A 21,538-nucleotide genomic window follows, 5' to 3' on the forward strand; every position below is an offset into this window, starting at 1 on the left:
GAATGATGCGGCTGTGTGGATGGAGCCCCGCACTGCCATGCTGTTTTCAAAAAGTGACAGCAGTATGGGGAATTTCTGCTGTCACGTGGATGGGGGGAGATCAGGCAGCTGTGGGAACATGTTCCCAAAGGTGAACTTATCCTTTAAAGATTTCCATTTGGTCAGAAAAGATGCATTAATATAAATAGATCTAAAGGTAAAACTAATAATGCAGAGTGGTAGGGAATCTGCAGCCAAAATGTTTTTAGGAAAAAGTAAAAAAAAAAAAACACTTGGAATTTTTGCTGTCTGTGGCCCCTCTGAGATTTCCCTTTGATTTCCTATCCTAGTTAGTGCTGTCACCGACACAGGGTGGGAGAAGGCCAGGACCTCAACTGCTTTTGTTGCGGTTTCTCGAAAAGGCTGGATTTGCAGCATTGGCCTGTTTTAATGTACATTGCTGCAAGTCACCTCACGCTGTACACGTCATTCAGTCTTGGTGGCACTCTGATACACATATACAGTTTTTAAACAAAACAAAAAAAAAATGCACAGATAAGAATGTTATTTGTGTTTTGTTGTGATGTCTTGGGCACAGGTACTTTTTTTTGGGCATTAAAGAATGTCGAGAGCCCATTCCGAATGTTCGGTTAATTTGTTGTGGAAGGTGTGCCGACATATGCGTGCCTGAAATCTAAGGGCTGGTTCACACCAGCTTGCACACTAAGACCCTGTGGGGTTTATTTACTAAACCTGGAGAGTGCAAAATCAGACTCCCTTCTGCATGGCAACCAATCAGCTTCCAGGTTTCATTGCCAAAGCTTCATTGAACAAGCTGAGGTTAGAAGCTGATTGGTTTCTATGTCAGAAGGGAGTCTGATTTTGCACTCTCCAGCTTTAGTAAATAAACCCCTGTGTGTCTGTTGCGTAGGGGTGGTGTGATTCACACGCTTACTCTAACTTTTTTTTGAAGTGTCACAAAATGACACTTCATTCAACTCTTTGCACCACAGCTTGTTGGGGTGAAATGCTGTGAGGCGAGTTGCACTGCGTGAAAATGTTTGCATTTTTTATACAACACATTGCAGCCCTCCTCAATGCAATGTTATGGTGGGAACAGAAAATACAGAAAGCAATTGTTTTAGGTGAAGTCTAATTCTTTTCTAGGGTAGTTGCGCTTTTTCAAGTTTCCTAAATACCAGAGTGCCTGCTTTCATGCAGTTCGTCAGTCTTGATTGCTAGAATTCAGGTATGCTCAATGCTTTTGCTGCTCACATATTCCAAATCCCTTGAGAATCACAATCACCTGGGGTAGTATCAGATACCCCCAATGTACCTTGATCTATTAGATTTGAATCTGATTGTAAGTAATGTACACATTCACAACAGCTTTTTACCAGCAATGGCTGCTCTGGAACAATGCCAGAGATAGAGGACAGGTGGGCTTTTGGGATTTACACTATTGCTTCCATTGTCAATTGTATATCTGCACTGCACTCCAGGAATTACACAGCTGATAAACTGTGCCGATTATCTTCCTTTCTTTTGGAAAGTTATTGTGGTTTTTTTTTTTTTGTTTTGTTTTTTTTTAAATTTAAGGATGACTAAAAAAATTGTGACAATTTCAATAAATTTTGCCTTTCATCCACAAATGTTTTCTTTCTTTTGTTTTTCATTTTCAAAATCTGTTACATTTTCTGTTTTTTTTCTTTCATTATTTCAGATGATGCTTTTTAAAGAAAGGTGAAGGTATAGCGGCACAATGACTTTGACAGTGAAATTCATAACAGTTTTGATGGATAGCATACGTAGTTATGTTTATTGTGGGGATATCTATGGTGTAATTAGACATGTTGATAACTCTCTCTGATGCTTATGTCTCATGCACACTGGATGTTGTTAATGCTGCTGTTAGAGGCACCTGGCTTTTGTTTTTCTGCCTCCCCTAAACGCCCCTGCAGGTTAGCCTATGGAGGAAATTTACTAAAACTGGAGCACTCAGAAGCTGGTACAGCCTTTGCATGGTAGTCAGTCAGCTTCTAACCTCAGCTCAATCAGTGAAGCTTTGACAGTAAAACCTGGAAGCTGATTGGCTTCTAGGAAGAGCTGCACCAGATTTAGGACGCTCCAATTGTAGTAAATCAACACCTATGTGTCCATGCACACAGGAGTTGAGGCAGAAGAAAAACCCCATGGCCAGCACGTCCCAAGAGCAGCAGCGTTGGGCAAAAAAAATGCTAGAGAGTATAAACACTTTTTAGAGCTTGAGTGTCAATTCATTTCAATGGCCAGAATAAATTGTTCTCCTGGCCAATGAAATGAATTGGTGCCCAAGCACTTGACTCACCTAAACACATTACACAAGGACCTTATTAAGGGGTGGAAACCAACAGTAGGGAGAGAAGATAAATTGTAAACAGCATATGATAAATCCATAAATCAAAAGTCCAAACCTTTATTAAAGAGTTCACATCACAAATCGTATCGGTGCAACATTTCGAGGCCCCACAGGATGTGTGCCATTCTAAAGAGACCCTGTGCAGTCCTGAACCATAACATTGACTCTTTTTGGGATGTGATCTCTTCAAAAAACATTTGGACTATTGATTTCAGTTCCATAGTGTGCTGGCGACATATGTTTTATTCTATATGCTGATACCAGCCAACTTGTTGGCATGTGCTGTGGCATGCTTTAACTTTAGGCCTTCTCAGGAATGATTAAGAATGTTTGTTTGATATGTGGTAGAGTTAGTGTCCGATTCTTGGTGGTGCTCATGTAATAAATCCAGGGCTCCAAAAATCATTAAAACAATCCCAGGAATCTAGCAAAAGGCTGTCAGATGTTCCATTATCATTAGCAAAGTTCCTGTGCCCAATCTTGTAGGTTGTCGATGGTAATTGAGTGCCAGTGTTGCAGAAGATGTGTATACATGGCAAAGGCAAAAAAGCGCAGTAGAGTTTTGGAGATTTGAGAATAGGACCTGGGTAAAATCGATAATACCATTTTTGGGTAATTGTAGATATTATTTCTCCCCCGACCACAGCATAGATAGTAAATTCAGCATCACTTTTTTTTTTTTTTTGTTATTTGGGAATTGAGTCCTTCCCTATATTACAGAGCTTTGAATTTCCTATTTTATCATTCATAACCTCATAGGATACAGACTACGTACTGCCACAAGTCATCTAGCAACGTCATATTAAATTAGCTGCTTAGGACTCGTTGCACTAGTGCATTGCGGTTACATGGGCATGTTGTGTGACATGTTAACATGCACCGTGGTCAAACTGCCAGTTGATCTTGCGATGCATGTTTGTTTGAAATGCTGAATTTTTCACAGCAAAGCCTACCACAGCAAACATTATGGTGAATGTCTGTGCAGTGTGGTACACTGCCTAGGTGTTGAGATGCCGTTTAGAATGAATGGTACTGCCACATATGCATTGTTTTACCACCCGTTACTGCAGTACACTGGTCTGACTAAGCCTAAAACGTACACTGAACTTCAGATGTATCTAAGCGCAAAGAACAAAAATGTAATATATTGCAGCTTACCAGTCCTGCGATGTGATGGCTGCATACGTCTTCTCTTTTCAGACTGAGTATTTTCTGCAGGTATATATAAAATCTGTTAAAGGAGAAGTGTGGAAATGTTAAAAAAAAAAAAAAAAAAAAAAAAAAAAAACCAACATATTTACCAACCTGCTGTAGGTGTCCTCTGGAAAACTAGCTCTAAGCCTGAAAACTGAGCGATCAGATGACCACTGATAACAGCGCTGGGCTTTGGAGGAGGCAGGAGTGGTGCATTGAGAGACTGAGCCAGCTGCCTCTAAGACAGGGGTGTCAAACTGGTGACCCTCCAGCTGTTGCAAAACTACAAGTTCCATCAGGCCTCTGCCTTTGGGAGTCATGCTTGTAACTCAATCTTGCAATGCCTCATGGGACTTGTAGTTTGGCAACAGCTGGAGGGCCGCCAGTTTGATACCTGCACTCTATAAGACATCTGGGTGGGGATCCCTCCAGAGTCTGGAGCAGCTCTGTGATGTCTGCTGTGCCTTCTGTAAGCTTTAGCCCGCTGTTGGCTGATTCTGAGACACATGAGTGCATTCCTGTGACCCACAAGAGAAGTATCGCCAAAAGAGCTTTGACTATACTTCTCTTTTAATCCTGAGAGAAATCCAATATCCTTGTCACTTCCTGTGTTGTGAACTGAGCCCCTATCCACACCTGAGCGGTTTGTTGCATGATTCCAGGAGGGTGACAATGTTAAAGTTCACCTTTTGGGAAAAAAAAATAATAAATGCCCCCCCCCCTTTTTTTTTTTTTTGCAGGAAAAAAAAGTGCATTTAATATTTTTTCCGTAAGGAGCCTGAAAAGCTGTTCAGGGGTGCAATATCATACTTCTGCAGACAAACCCTGCAGGTACGGGCTGACTGTTTACAAACTGCAGAGCTTGTGAATGAACTATGAGGCTGCTCATCAGCAACTATGCAGTTTTCAGGACTACAAGCCATCTGCCACAAAGCCTGACTCATTCACAGGAAACTAATTGAATGATGCGGCGGAGCCTTCACAGCTGTGTTCTTTTCAAATAGTGACATGCGATGGGACAAGATCCCCTACTCGCTCTCACTGGGAGGGGGGAGAGGATGAAGCTGCTGGAACATATTACATGTTCCACCCCAAATATGGATGGAATATGTAACGTTCCAAAGGGTGAACTTATCTAAGGATGAAGAATCATATTATTCTCAATGGGCCGTGTCACACCTGAGTGGAGTGTTGCTTAGGCTGCATTCACAACTGAGCATTGCCCAGTTATATGCATGCTTTTACCACGCTTTTGTACAGAATTTGTAACGCACTTTTGAGCTTTGGTGTTTTTTTTTTTTTTATTTTATTGACCAATAGAGAAAAATCAGTTTCACCGTTTTACTTTGTTTTTCAGCCTTTGCACCTGCTTTTATTTCCTTTTTTATTTGGGGGGGGGGGGGTTAGTGGTAATTTTAAATATTATTTGTATTTATTTAAAATTTTTTTAGAGCTTCATGGGTTAGACTTGGGGGTTAATTTGTTTATTTTTTGGTTAGGGGTTATTTACATTTTTATTTATGATTATTTTTATTCTTTAATTATTGCAACTGAGCAGAAAAAAAATGCTGAAAAATGCACGAACACGTGCGTTAATGTATTTCTGTGGGGGGGAAAAAAAGCTTTTAAAAATGCACCCATCTGCCCAAATCATGCTACAACAGAAGCTCCAAAACTATTTTTGAGCTTCAGGCATTTGTCTTCAGGCAACTTGGAGTGGAGATGTGAACCACCTCCATAAAGAATTATAAAGAATAATTGATTTTTTTTTTTTTCTCCTCCAGCATTTTGGAGCTTCAAGCTACAAGACGCTCAGGTGTTGGGCTTTACTGTCTGTTGTGAGAAGCACTATAAAGCACGTCAGCTTCTTTGGAGCAGAATCTCATGTTCTTGGCCCCATAGACATTAATAGGAGATTTTCAGGGGCTCCCATTTAAATGGATATGAGGACAGAAACGTACTATACGCCTTTAACTCGCATGGCTATACTCTTGCCAAGTGACAAAGGGGGTAGAAATCTACTATTATCGCAAACATACAACCACACCAAGGTAGAGGTGGAATAGTGCAAACACAAGAATTTATTAAATGAGTCCATTCACAGTCCTCATATGGTGACCCATGGGTGATGGTGCTCGGAAAATGAGACAGAATAAGGAAGTCCTCCATCAAGCCAATCACATAGCCTTTTACCATAAAAATTTGACCACCCAAAGGAACGGTCAAATAGTGCAGTTATGGACCCGAAGGTAGTGATCAAACTTCCAGGATTGACTCATCCACCAGTTTGCCTGCATCACTCTCTGACTTCAAGGTCAATTGAGCCAGATAAGCAGCTTCTCTCTCAAAAATGGTGTAAATCACAGAGAGAACAGAGCCATTTCACAGTGTAGTAAAACCGAAAACAACTATTCAAAGTATTGCACTCACATGCATCAATATAAAAACCGCATATCAAAGTACTGTTTCAAACCAGCAAGATGGCCGGAGTCTGTTTCGGTGCAACTGTAAATGGATTCATTTAATTAACTCTTATGTGTTTGCACTATTCCACACCTTCCTTGGCATGGTTGTATGTTTACAATTTTGTTGCCTGTGAATATTGAGCGCTGCGCTCTCGCTGCCTTTTAATGTTATGTAATTTGCTGCCTGCAAAATTGTACTAGCTGCCTTTTTTTTTATAATTTAGTTTTTATAATTTTGTATTTTAGTGGAGGTGGTATTTGTGTTTTTAGAAATCTATTATCAGCTTTCCCAGCTATTTTTGTGGACTACAGAATATGTTTATGTAATAAAGGGGGGGAGGTGTTTGTAGTCTAAATCAGGAAAGTAGCCTAGAGTGACAACCCTATTCTTCCATAGATTCAGTATGGTGAGTGTGTGTTGTCATGCTGGGACGAGAATACCTGGTGCAAATTTTGGAAGGAAAAAAAAAGCCTTTTTAAAAAGAAAAGTAATCTAGTCATCATATATAAGGGACTAGTAAGCTGCAATATCTTACATCTTTGTTTCTGGATTTGAATCTGCTTTAAGATAAATCCTATCAAACTGATATTTCAATATCGTACATCACGGGACGCAGACCAGGCTGTTCATGACTGTGGGTTATATGCCACCTATAGGTGAATGGACGCTGGCAGACCAATCAGAGAGGAAATCCTCCCCTACATAACCCCTCCTACACAGGAAGTACTTCAGTTTTTTCTGCCAGTGTCTGTAAGGTGGATGGTCACTGAAAGTGCTGCTTGTGTGCCTGGAGCATACCTAAGGTCTAGTAAGGTTCCTGGAGAATCATGGACTCTAATCGGATCCATTTGGAAAGCTGTGAGCTAAAATGAATGGTACCCAAGCCTTGCTGGATAAGGAGAAGAATCCTCGGGGTTTTGCCTGTAATGCAGCCCATTGGCGCTGGACCCTGCATGAATGGAACCCTGTGCAGTATATATCTGACCAAGGAGCTCTTCCATGGGGTGCCATGCAGGTCAGAGGCAGTGGCCCCACATTATGGGGACTGAGTCCTTGAAGGTCTGTATGCCAATGCCCGCTATGATGGGTTAAGGTTGGTGCCTGGCTGAAGTCAGGGACCTGTGGCGGGACCGATGAGCTTCCTCTTTTTTTTTTTTCTCTCTCAGAAGGAGAAAAGCAAAACAGGTTTTGGAGGGAAAAAATGGAGTGCTCACAGCATTTAGCCTGGGAAAATGTATGCCTGCCTGTTGTCCTGGGTGGACCACTTGAGGGAGCATAAAAAAAAATGCAGCCGTGGGCATGCACTCATTCAGCGGGTGTGGACATGGATCGCACGTGCATGTGCAGTAAAAGCCGGAAATGGAAGTTGGCCATGTTTACATATCAGGTGGCCTGGGCACCCGTGGGCTGCTGCATTCCTGGGGCCAGGACACAGAGCAGGCCATTTGGTGTGGGACATGAGTACTCCTCTGAGGGGGAAGGAGCATTGGCCAGTCATTCAGGAGGCTGCCTTTGGAGGCCCGTGAGGTCAGCAATGTTCATTGAGTGTTTTTTGTCCGCACACTACTTGCATAGCTGTATGTTGTGGTCTGTGTTTACCATTGGAGGGTGCACAGGTTGAATGCTAAGTGAAGTGATATCTTCCAGGAAGCGGAGTTGGGGGAGGCACAGCAGGAAGGGGCACTAATGTACCACCGCCAGGTCCTGGGGAACCTAGCTGGATGTCTGCTGTAGTATCCTCTCCTGAGAGGCCAGAGGAGACTGGGCAATCTGAGCCACTACGTTTACCTGACAATATGGCTACTACTGGGGTGTCTTCAGGGCCATCTTTAACATGGGGCAAAACGGGCAACTGCCTTGGGTCCAGTCAATGTTATGGGGCCCAAAGCAGCTGTCCCTTGAACCCGCACTGCCCACAAATAGTTTTGCCGTTATATTGATGGCAGCCGAGATTCCCCCCTTCCCTAGTCGGGTAACACAGGCACAGCTGTGGGCCACATGTGCTAGAACCTGCTGTTTTCCCCTCTGTACTGTGTTGGGGGAGCACCCAGCACACCTAGCAGATCGGTGCCTGCTGCACTGCTATGAAGCTTCTGTAAGCAGGTGAGAGAGAACTGTGGAGAGAAAGGGTAAGGGGAGGTCTAGTGCAGAGGTGCCAGCAGGGGAGGGGGGTTTGTGAAGAGGAGGGAGCACTGAAGGGGAGGGAGGGGTATTCGTGAAGAAGGGGTGGGGGAACTAAAGGGGAGGGGAGGGATTTGGGAGGGGGGCACTGAAGGCGGGGTGAATTTGCAAAGAAGTGAGGGCACTGAAGTGGAGGGGGGGATTTGTGAAGAGTTGAGAGCACTGAATTGGGGGGGATTTGTGAAGAGGTGAGAGCACTGAAGGGGTTGGAGAATTTGTGAGGAAGTGAGAGCACTGAAGCAGAGGGAGGAAACTGAAGGGGATTTGTGAAGAGGTGAGAGCACTGAAGGGGAGGGGGGGCACTGAAGGGGAGGGGGAAATTTGTGAAGAGGCGAGAGCACTGAAGGGGGAGATTTGTGAAGAGGCGAGAGCACTGAAGGGAAGGGGGAAATTTGTGAAGAGGTGAGAGCACTGAGGGGGAGGGGAATTTGTGAGGAGGTGAGAGCACTGGGGGGGGGGGGGGGATTTGTGAAAAGGTGAGAGCACTGATGGAGGGGGGGGGAATTTGTGAAGTGATGGGAGCACTGAAGGGGGGGGCACTGAAAGGGGAAGGGGAATTTGTGAAGAGGTGAGAGCACTGAGGGGGAGGGGGGAAAATTTGTGAAGAGGTGAAAGCACTGAAGGAGAGGGGGGAAATTTGTGAAGAGGTAAGAGCACTGAGGGGGAGCGTGGGGGAATTTGTGAAGAGGTGAGAGCACTGAGGGGGCGGGGGGAAAATTTGTGAGGAGGTGAAAGTACTGAAGGGGAGGGGGAAATTTGTGAAAAGGTGAGAACATTGAGGGGGGGGGGACATTTTGTGAGAAGGTGAGAGCACTGACGGAGGGGGGGAATTTGTGAAGAGGTGAGAGTACTGAAGGGGAGGGGGGAAATTTGTGAGGAGGTGAGAACACTGGGGAGGGGGGGGGGGGGATTTGTGAAAAGGTGAGAGCACTGACGGGGGGGGGGGGGGGGGGGAATTTGGGAAGGGGTGAGAGCACTGAAAGGGGAAGGGGGAAATTTGTGAAGAGGAGAGAGCATTGAAGGGGAGGGGGGATTTTGTGAATAGGTGAGAGCACTGAAGGGGAGGGGGGGATCTGTGAAGAGTTGAGAGCACTAAAAGTGAGAGGGGGAGGTTGTGTAAGCTGTGGATGGGGGAAAATGTAAGTTGTTCACAGGGTACACAGGTGAGTTGTGGATGGGGGGGTTCTAAGGTGAACTGTGGACAGGGGTTCAGAATTGAGCTCTAGTTTGTCAATGATGTGAACTGTGGATGTGGTAAGAAAAGGTGAGCTGTAGATGGGGGTACAGAGGTAAGCAAAGAGGTGTGCAGAGGTGAGCAATAGATGGTTACTTTGAGTACTGCCCCTTGTGGTGTTTTTATTCTGTGCCTTGTGTGATACAAACCCCTCAGTACTGCACAGTATGCACTCCTGAGCCCAATGTGTTATGCAATACTGAGTGTGGTACTCTGTGCCTCTTGTGCAATGAGCAGATTTTTTTTGGCGCTGCTCTAGATCTCTTTGCAAGGAACGCCAAGGTTGGGGGCAAGGAGTTGGCCAGGAAAGGTGAGTTCCTGCACCTGTGAGAAAAAAAGCCCTGGCTACAAGTAATAATCCTAGCTCACCACCCTCTTTGTCTCCCCCAGCCCCCCCCCCCCTTCTCCTGCTGCAGAAAGGTCCATATAGACCAATGGTAATGATGCACAGTAACCTCTAGCAACCAATCAGTGAGTGTGGACCAGTTTTTTATGTTTACGTTATTAAAGTTTTTGAGATCTAAGTCTATGGGTTTGTTTGTTTTTTGGGATGTTGGGATGGAGAACGAAATTGAATGGTGGAGGGGGGGCCCAAGAAAATGTTTGCCCGGGTCCAAACAATATTAAAGATGGCTCTGGGCGTCTGCCTCGGCATATGTAACCAAGGATGATCTTGCTTCAGCCCTAGCGAGTTTAGAGAATAAGATTGCAGGGATGATTGCACCTGTTTCTCAAGGGACTAAGAAGGAGGAGAGATCCCCGTCACTAGAACCACCAATCCTGGAGCAGGAATGGGTGAAACCTGAGGATGAGGAGGAACTGGAGGAAGGTAAGGCAGTATAGTCTCTGTCTGAAAGGTCAAAGCCTGAAGGGAAGCAGGCGGTCTCTGCCTTGCAATCTCAGAGGTTGTTAGTCTAGGACCTCACTGATATGTTATGATCTGGGCTCAGGCTACCTCCAACAGAAACCTCTGAGATCACGTATTATTCTGTGGGCTCTTTGAAGCCTCCACAGAGTACTCAGCCCTTTTCAGTGCATCCTCTTCTGGAGCAGATTATGAATGCTAACTGGGATCATCCATACAGGGTTTTTGTTCCACCAAAGAGGTTTTCTTTTTTTATACCCCATGGAAGTTTGTTAAGAAGTGGAGTATGCCTGTAGTGAATGTGGCTGATTCATCCATGCATAAGTCTTTAACATGTCCTGTGGATAATGTCCAGGTCTTCAAAGATTCAGCGGATAAGAAGCTGGAGTCTCTCCTTAAGGCCTCCTCCCTGGCAGGATCTGAACACACAGCCAGCAGTGGCAGCTATTGGCATTTGCCAGAGTCTTTCTGACTGTGTCAAATGACTTCTTGGAAGACCATCGGTGTGAATACTTGGCCAAGGATTTGGAGGATGTTCCATGTGCCTTATGTTTTGCTGTTGATGCTCTTAAGGATTCAATTCAGCAATTTTCTCGCTTGGCCCTCTTTATAAGTACACATGCACAGGGTTTTGTGGCTATTGAGTTGGTCAGCAGAACTGCCATGCAAAACAATTGTTGGCAGGTTTTCCCTTTCCCTTTCATGGACAGCGACTGGGGAGGATTTGGACAAATATATCCAGAATATTTCAGTGGGAAAGAGTACTCTTCTACCATTTTAAAAGGAAATCCAAGTGCCCGTCTTTTAAGGTGCTAAGGGCTTCGGTTGCTGGCCCCTCATCTACCAGGCAGTCATTTTGTTGCACACAGGCCCCAGCTTCCAGGGGTAGAACTCAGAATCCGAACCTGAGGAGGCCCTGGGTGCAAAAGTTAGCCAAGGCAGATTCAAAGTCTGCCGCCTTATGAAGGGTCGCCCCCACTTGTTTGAGTAGGGGGAAGGCTTTTGAATTTTGTTGCTGTCTGCAGGGCCCTAATCCAAAACAATTAATTAAATAAAACTATTGAGTAATTACCATGGTGTCTCTGGGGTACAGACTAGAATTTTGGAGCTTCCCCCTCCTCGGTTTCTAAAGTCAAATGTACTGATGAATCCAGAGAAAAAAAGAGCTTTATTACAGGCACTTGATCGCCTGTTATCTCAGGGGGGATCAAGGAGGTTCTAGCAGACAAAAGGTTTCTGGGGTTTTATTCAAACCTGTTCACAGTCCCTAAGCCAAATGAGGATGTGAGGCCCATTTTGGACCTCAAGGGTCTGAACTGGTTTCTAAATGTCTGGTCTTTTCCTATGGAATCTGTTCGGTCAGTACTGGCCTCTTTACAGGAAGATTTTTTTTTAGCGTCCATAGACATTAAGAACGCAGCCTACATGTGCCAATATTCATTCCTCATTAAATATTTCAGCGGTTTGCAGTAGGGGCTAGGCATTTTCAGTTCATTGCAATACTATTTGGGCTGGCCATGGCTCCTCTAGTTTTCACAAGAATTATTGCTCGGTGTTGGTGATGCTCAGAACACGGGGGGTATCGGTCATAGGTTTTCTAGATGATCTGTTGCTCAGACGTTGGTGGGTGCCAGGTCTGAACAAGGATATAGTCCTTACGATGCAGATCCTGGAACATCTGGGCTGGGTGCTCAACTTCTAGAAATTGGCCCTGGAGCCAGTACAGAGCCTGGACTATTCGGGGATGATCCTAGACACTGTTCAGGCAAAGGTATTTGTGCCTCCAGAGAAATGTTGCACCCTGAGGAGCAAGGTTTGCAGTTTAAGGGCCAAGAGGTGTCCTTCAATTTGCCTCTGTATGAGGTTGCTGGGGAAGATGGTGTCCTTATTCGAGGCAATTCCCTATTCAACTCCAGACTGCTGCAAAGGAACACTCTGACTGTTTGGAACAAGAAGGTTCCGGCCCTGGATTACCATATGTCTCTGTATCCCGAGGTACTGCGAACCCTGCATTGGTAGTTGATGACTCAGAATTTGGAAAGAGGGAGCTTCTTTCCGCCGGTGGTGTGGAAATTGGTTCCCAGCAATGCCAGCCTCTCAGGTTGGGGTGCTGTCCTGGAGTAGGCCACAGTACAGGGATCATGGCTTCCACGGGCAAGGGTTCTACCCATGCATGTCCTGGAGCTCTGGGCAGTGAGGCTCGCTCTGATGTATTGGACATCCAGGCTTCAGAGTTTGCCAGCAACAATTCAGTCCGACAATGCCACAGTATTGGCATACATCAACCACCAGGGTGGTGCCAGGAGCTAAAAGGCTCAGGAGGAGGTGAATTACATTCTGACCTGGGCAGAGAGATATGTTCCAAGTTTGTCAGCTGTGTTCATTCTGGGGGTAGAAAATTAGAAGTCTGATTATCTCAATCACCTGCAGTTGATTCCGGTGGAGTGGGCTTTGCATCCTGAGGTTTTCACGGAAATCTGCTAGCAATGGAATTGCCCAGACGTAGATCTATTGTCATCCAGGTTCAACAATAAGGTCGATCTTTTTGTGTCCAGGGTAGGGGACCCTCACGCAACAGGAGTAGAAGCCTTAGTGATTTCTTGGAACCAGTTTTTCCTGATTTATGCCTTTTCTCCGATTCAGTTGCTGCCATGTCTCTTATGCAGGATTCAGGAGGAGTCTATTCCAGTGGTCCCTGCCGTATCAGCCAGACCTGCTGTCTCAAGGACTTATATTGCACCCAGCTTTGCGGTCACTAAATTTCATGGCATGGCTCTTGAGACTTTTATGTTGAGTGCTAGAAAGGTAGTTTCTAGGAACAAGTATTACAGAATTTGGAAGGCTTACATTTCCTGGTGTGAGTTCCGGAGATGGCATCCACAAAAATATGTGATTTGTGGGATCCTTTCATTTCTCCAATCAGGTTACATAGTTAGTCTGGCTGAAAAAAGACAAAAGTCCATCCAGTTCAACCATTAGAAAAAAAAAATACAGGTATAATCCTATACCCACAGCTGATCCAGAGGAAGACGAAAAAACCCAGCAAAGCATGATCCAATTTGCTCCTACAGGGAAAAAAATTCCTTCCTGAACCCCCGAGAGGAAATCAGATATTCCCTGGATCAACTTTACCTAAAAATGTTAGTATCCAGTTATATTCTGTGTGTCTAAGAATCCAGGCCCTTTTTAAAGCAATCCACTGAGCTGGCCAGAACCAAATCTTGAGGGAGTCTATTCCACATTTTCACAGCTCTCACTGTGAAGAAACCTTTCCATGTTTGGAGATTAAATCTCTTTTCCTCCAGACGTAAAGAGTGCCCCCTTGTCCTCTGTGATGACCTCAGGGTGAATAACTCTACACCGAGTTCACTATATGAACCACTGATGTATTTATACATGTTGATCATATCCCCCCTTAATCTCCTCTTCTCAAGAGAGAATAAATTCAGTTCCTCTAATCTTTCCTCATAGCTGAGCTCCTCCATGCCTCTTATCCGTTTGGTTGCCCTTCTCTGTACTTTCTCCAGTTCCCCAATGTTCTTTTTGCGAATTGGTACCCAAAACTGAACTGCATATTCCAGATGAGGTGTTACTAATGATTTTTATCGGGAAAAATGATATCCTCCTCTCTAGAGTCTATACCTCTTTTAATACAAGAGAGGATTGTGCTCAAAGGTCTGGAAAAAAACTGGCTGTTGGTACTATTAAGGGCCAGGTTTCAGTATTGCGTCTCACTCTAGTTCGTACCTTTTTGAAAGGAGTAATGCATATAGCCCCACCTGTTAGGCAACCTTTTATGTCCATGGGATCTGAACTTAGTCTTGCGGGTTTTGTAGAACCCATTAGGGAGGTTCCCCTAGTCCTGATAACTCGGAAGGTTTTGTTTCTAGTAGCAATCGCTTCAGCAAGAAGGGTGTCGGAGGTGGCAGCCCTTTCTTGTAAGGAACCTTTTCTGGTTTTGCATCAGGATAAGGTGGTGTTGTGACCTAAATCGGCTTTTTTTTAAAACCAAAAGTCTTTTCAAATTTTCATCTCAATCAGGACATTGTTCTGCCCTTATTCTATCCCAGGCCTCAGACAGCAAAAGAGAGCTCTTTGCATACTCTGGATGTGGTATGTGCTATAAGGGTCTTCCTGAAGTTGTCGGCACAGGTCAGGAAGTCGTAGGCTTTTTGTGCTACCTGATGAGCCCAGGAAGGGGCAGGCAGCATCCAAGGTGACTAATTCACATAGGATCTGCTAGCTGATCATTCAAGCCTATGGTTTGAAGGGTAAGGTCCCACCCTGTAAGGTGAGATCACACTCTACCAGAAGTGTGGGTACATCTTGGGCAATTTGCCACCAGGCATCAGTTGCTCAGATTTGCAAGGTTGCTACATGGGCTTCGGTTCATACATTCACAAGGTTTTGCCAGGTGGATTTCGGAGCTGCAGAAGACTCTACCTTTTGCTGCAGCATCTTACGAATGGCTGTGTAGATCTTGAGGGATTGTTGGAGGTAGCTATCATGTATCACCCTCCCCTCAAAGTTCTTATTGCTTTAGGACAACCCATATAGTCATGAATAACCTGCTCTCTGCCCCATGATGTACAATTAAAATATTTTATTTTTTCTACATACTTACCTGTAAAATCCATTTCTTGGAATACATCACGGGACACAGAGGTCCCACCCCTCTTTCTGGAATTTCATTGCTTGCTGCAAAAATGAAGTACTTCCTGTGTAGGAGGGGTTATATAGGGGAGGACTTCCTCTCCGTTTGGCCGGCCAGTGTCCATTCACCTATAGGTGGCATATAACACAAATAGTGATGAAGAGCTTGCTCTGTGTCCCGTGATGTACCACAAGAAATGGATTTTACAGGTAAGTATGTAGACAAAAATCCAATGTTCATGTTTAGATATTGATGGCTGATTGTATCTTTTTAGGGACTGTTATGATAAGGTAGTTTCACAAGTTCACAGCATGGCAATGCACCTGCTCTATGAATCTTATGGTGCCACTCAACACACTATACAGTAGACTGTGAAGCAGCGCACCACTTTTTTTTGCTATAAAAGTGTTGTGCATTTTTTTCCATCCATTGTGGAGTGTTGGCAACCCATTCAAAATGAATATGCAATACATATTACCATGTGCTTTAATGTGCAACAATGCACCGCAGCCTAAGTGTGAATGGGTCCTGGAACTTTTATACTATGTCCTTGAATCCCAGAAAGACATAAGCCACTGGCTGAACCAGCACTCCATTGGCCACTTAGAGAATTCTGGTTAGGCTGGACTGACAATTGAAAATGTTTTACCTTGTGTTGCTGACAGATCCATACTGACTGGCATCCCCCCCACCTTGAAGGACTGGGTAAGTAAAAGTGCTTTTCTGCCCCCTAGACAGCAATAAACACTTTTATTTTCCCAGAGTTTAGCTTTAAGTTTGTAATGTCAGTCTTTTGTGCTATTAAGGCCTCATGCACACTGGGCTCTCCTGAACACCTTTCTCCTGGCAGGGAAAAAGCAGCATCAAAAACACGCCTAAAGCTTCATTTTTGTAAGCGTGTTTAGGCACATCAAGTGCTTGGGCATTAAAGTGGTTGTAAACCTCAGACATCCAATATGAACAAAGAATAAATTCTGGACTTTATCTCAGTATTCTCTTCTCTACAGCTGTTCAAACAGGTACAACATACAGTATGCAGGAGGATTTGTTTCATCTCTGTATGTATCCCCTGAGACCAGTCACTTCATTGGGTATATGTAAGAGTTTACAAACACTTTAATTAATTTCATTGGCCACGATAATAATTTATTTTGCCCATTGAAATAACATTCAAGCGCTAAATGCGTCATGTGTTTACACGCGTTTAGACACGTCAAGTAAAATAGGAAAAAGTTTGATCACCTGTCAATGTTTGTGTGTCCTCGTTGCAGATTTTCTCTCAATTCCTGTCTGTTAAAGGTTGTCAGTAGGACAGAAGGTGACAATCAATATTTTTAACAGATCCCTGGAAAGCAGTGAAAACCCAAAAGGAGCACTAATCCTTCCCCACTCAGTTCTAAACTAGAAAAAAAAGCAGACTAAGTGTTTAGAACTATCTTGCTGCACTGGAGTCCTCCATTTGAATATTGGCCATAAAACTCATGGAGTTTTCATGTTATCCCAGCGCTTGTGTGGGTTTCCTCTGGGTACTCCGGTTTCCTCCCACACTCCAGACACATGCTGGTGGGTTAACTGGCTCCTGTTTAAAGTGACCCGATTATGTGTCTGTATACATGTGAGATAGGGACCCTAGATTGTAAGTTCTGATGTCAGTGTACAGTACTGATGGCAGTGTACAGTATGTAAAGCTCTGCACAAATTGTCGGGGCTATATAGAATGTATGAAGATGTTGAGCCAAATAAATACATTTAGCTTGATATATCCTTTGATGGAGTTTTGTGCAAGCTGCATATACATAAACTGCCACTAGATGTCACTCTAGGACTACAAATGCAATGGCTCCATTCCATTGCATTCCCTGGTTTGTACCAGGACAGCCGGCTGCTAGTAAGGTACAATTTTTTATTTGGAGAAACCAATCAATATATTATAGATAAATGGCTAAAATATATGTAAACTTCAGCGATGCCGGATTCCCTTGTGCCCTTAGCATGACAACCTACTGGATTCAAGTGTATACTGACAGCAAAAAAACATCTAGAAGAGTTACTTGGATGTTACCATTCTTCACTCCACTAAAAAAAGTGGTTTTGTTGCTTTCTATTTCCCCATTGGAAGGATTTCACATCTCCTCCTGTCCATCTGACCCCCTGTCCCTAGAAGATTAAAATTTGCTGCTGGAGATGTGCACAATGGAAAAATATGTTTTGTTTCAGATTAATTTGTTAAGTAAATCATTTAATTTTGTCATATCCATTATGTTAGAGTGATTCGTGTTCGGAATTAGTTTGGTATATTTGTTGTTCCGAATTGGTTTGTATCTTCGGAAGTTATTTCACAAGATTGGCTATATTTGTTTTAACCTGTTAATCTGTTATTTCGGGAGATTACGTTTCCCTGTCTTCCCTACTAGTCCAACCCACAAAGAGTAATGGAATGAACTGATTGGACGATATTGACTGGAGTCACTTGCATCCAAAAGTAATGACTAGTACGAATTTAATTTTGGATTAATTCATTATGCTATGATTCAAAGATTCTGATGGATCCAACGCCATCCAATCCAAACACAATAAGTAGGAATCATCCTTTTTCACTTTTTAAACCTTACTGTATTTATTGCAATATATTTCCATTTCATATATAGTACTTTTTTTTTATAATAATGAAAAATGTTAATGCAAAAAAAATCGGCTGATTATCCAAGAGTCAAAAACTTCTGTGCTGCTGTCATCTGAATAAAATTAAAGGATCCAAATCAATTTGGATAATTTTTACATCGTTCCATTATTTTGGATGCCTCAAACATTACCAAAAGGCCCTATCATAGTAGAAATTTGGGAGCTACTATTGCAGACTTGTTCTTTAAGGTGTCATCCCCAAGCTTTCATTCTTATTCCTTCTTCACAAGGATAAATAGGGAAAACCTGGAGCCAACTCCTTCATATACAAGTCAGTAATGGCAGCTCCCATATTACCTTCCTGAAAGATTACCTAGAACTTCTCTCTTTGTACACCAGATGTATAAATTGGTCAGCTTGGTTTTGCCAATGATGTGCTTTTTTCTAACCTCTGGAGTAGGAGGAAGAACATAGACCACAATGGAAGGTGCTTGACAGCTCCATTTCCCTCCTAGCAATTTGACAGTTTTTCTAATCAGTTGACTCCATACATAGTAACCATCTGATGGGCTAAGGAGTCTCCCACAGATATGAGATCATAGCCTGATCCTTCTGAAAATGAATAAATGGAGCAGTTGTTATCTTGTCATTTTATACAGTGTCAGAAAAATAGTGATCCAATCCCAAATTCAAATGTCCTAATATCGTGCTGTCATCCACTTTCTAAACATGCTTGTATTAAGGGCACACTCCCTGCTCACCTTAACGTTGGACCTACATATTATAATAGGTCAAATGCGTTTGTTGGCATGTTTGTCCTTCATAATGCAATACATCCTTGTTTTACTCCCTCCAGATATATCTTCACTCGATCGTACTGTAGCTCCAATCGTGCATAAAAAGAAAAAATATATTCCGTAGTGCAAAACCGTTTAAATGAACTAAACACTAAGTGAACTAAACGTATGCTCTCACCATCAACAGGACACAACGTGCTCCACAGCAAAGTGTTTCAGTGTTCACATTATCCATCGTGCTTCCCGTCACCACTACGTGTACCATGCACTCACCCTCTTCCTTGACCTATATTAAAATAGGCCACAAACACTTTAAAAGTTGATCAATCTCTGCTCCTCCACTCCTATCCTTATTGTTCATTTTGTTCACTTGATTGTTATATATTTTTGTTGAGGAGTTATCACACTACATTTAAATTTAGTTAAATATAATCCTGTTCTATAAACTTACACATAATATCTGAACTGTTAAAGCAAGACTTTTGTACTAGTCCGGCTTCACATGTTTGTGTGGTGGTAACATACAATATGTCAGAATGTACACATTAGTGCACTCCAGAGCCATTCAGAGCAGAGCCATTCATTTTGAATGCCACCCCCATGCAGTAAGAATACAGACCTGCATTGCAGCGCACCTCAGTAATCATACTGTTATTTGTGATATGCTGCTGTGCAAAGCTTCAGGTCAGGTTTAAAGGGCATTGTGTTTTGGCAGACCATTAAAAATTTCATTTAAGTTGCAAGGTCATTGTCAGATCTCTCAAAATATCCAGACCGGCCCTTTGGGGAATATTTGTAAGACAAATGTGTGAATGACAGCTGTCTCCTGAATGATGTACACTGCCAGCCTGACGTTGGTTAGTGACCATGTAACTTTGATGTGAGGGGAAGGAAATGGCTGACCTCCAATAATAGGAGGGAAATTGAATTCTGGGAGGAATGCTGCATGGGAATTGCTGGATGGGCTAAGCTACAGCTAGAGCCAATGGTACAGCAATGGGTGCATAGGGGGCAGTTATCGGGACACACTTCATTCCTCCATGCTGGGTATGTATAGGGAGGCCAGTGATCCCCACCCTTATCCCCATCCATGGACACATGGGGGCCAGTGATCCCCACCCTATTCCCCATCCATGGACACATGGGGGCCAGTGATACCCACCCTATTTCCCATCCATGGACACATGGGGACCAGTGATCCCCACTCTATTCCCCATCCATGGACACATGGGGACCAGTGATCCCCACCCTATTCCCCATCCATGGACACATGGGGGCCAGTGATCCCCACCCTATTCCCCATCCATGGACACATGGGGGCCAGTGATCCCCACCCTATTCCCCATCCATAGACACATGGGGGCCAGTGATGCCCACCCTATTCCCCATCCATGGACACACAAGGGGACAGTTATCAGGGCACACTTCATTCTTCCTTGCAGGATATGTATAGGCCTACCACCCTATTTCCCTACCCATGGAAACAAAAGGGGCCAGTGATCAGGACATGGTTCATTTCTCCCTGCAGGATATGTATAGCGGGACCTGTGACCTACCACCCTTCTCCCCATCCATGGACACACAGGTGGACAGTGATCTCCACCTTACTCCCTCTCCATAGACACACAGATGACCAGGGTATCTATAGGAGAGCAATAATTTACCACAGCACTCCCCATCCATGGGTACATAAGGGGAGAGTGATAATCACCCTACTCTCTTTCTATACACTGCACAGGGGGCCAGTGACAAAGACACTCTTCATTGCTCCCTGCAGCACATGTATAGTTGGCCAGCAATCTAGCAATCTACTCTCCATGCATGGACACACAGGGGGCCAGTGATCAGGACCTATCCTTTAAGCCCCTCCCACTGTTAAGTGCAATTGGCCCACACCCTAAAGCCCCCTACTCCCTTGTCAATTCTTAATAATACTGATTCTCAAAAGTTCCCTGGCATACTTATTTCTGTTTGTCTTCTCCGTCTACCTGTGGACATTTGTGGATAAGTGCAGCAAGGGAGCTGTAGAGGGAAGAGTGTGCAGGGGATACTAAGAGTCAGAAGACCAAGAGACTCTAACATGTCCTAGCAGCAGTTTTTACTAAAATAGTCACATGACAGAGGGGCAGAGTTTGTACAAAAGGGTATAATCAATAAAGATGTCTAAATACAGCCCTGTCTACAGACTTCAGTGTCTGCGGGGACCGTAGACTGAATTGTGATGGCAGTGTTGGTCTCCAGCGCCGTTGTACTCAGCTTCTCCCATAACAGTTGTTTGCCGGATAAGTTATTTATCACTATTAGTGAGTTCAGTAAATGGTGTTAGAAAATTCTCGTCAAAAACCAAGTCATGACGGAAAACAAATCTTACAGCCTGACACTGAAATAAATGTTCTTTTCCTTCTAACCGTTTGCAGCATTTTACATAATTGCATTTACAATTTAATCAGATTTTTAATTCCAGTCTGGGCAGGCACATCACTTGTTGACTCGTAAGGTTAGACGGTTCCTCCGTCAATTGTAAATCTGTGCCTGTGCTGCTAATAAAACAAATGGAGACTTATTGGAATGGGGATTGGTAGCAAGGAAACATTTTATCGAATGTAACTCTAGGGGGGGGGAGCAGCCTGTACACAGGGGCGCTCTGTGAGCCTGCAGACAACAAACACTCAGAGCTGCATACAGAATACACCCTGCATAACCGTTATTCCAGTAATGGTATAAAAAGAACCCTCAAATGTAAACATTGGAAATCTTCCTGAGACAGGAAGACACACTAATAAAAGCCATCAAATGGCTACTGTGCCCCCTGTCTGGTTTGTGTTAAGCATGAGGAGGGTTCTATAAGGTTTTGATGTACATTACATAGACACCCACACAGCATAAACCAAATGTATATACATGCATAATTTCTACCCACTGCATGATTGTATCCAATATACAGTATGCACGTTAGCTATTCATACACATACATGGAAAAGAAAATCAAAGTGTTCCTCTAGGCAAAACCTCTTTTTTAGTTATGGATAGAGTGGGAGAGGGTTAGACCTCCTGTTGAGTTTTAATGGCTGTCTTTGTGCCCCATTGGGGAGATTTGCCCCCTCTACTTGTACTAGTGATCATTGTTAGTGAAAAAGACAGGGGAAAT

Source organism: Staurois parvus, unplaced genomic scaffold (assembly GCF_062004578.1).
Source record: "Staurois parvus isolate SC_StPar_1 unplaced genomic scaffold, SC_StPar_1.0 ptg000581l, whole genome shotgun sequence".
Classification (NCBI taxonomy): Eukaryota; Metazoa; Chordata; class Amphibia; order Anura; family Ranidae; genus Staurois; species Staurois parvus.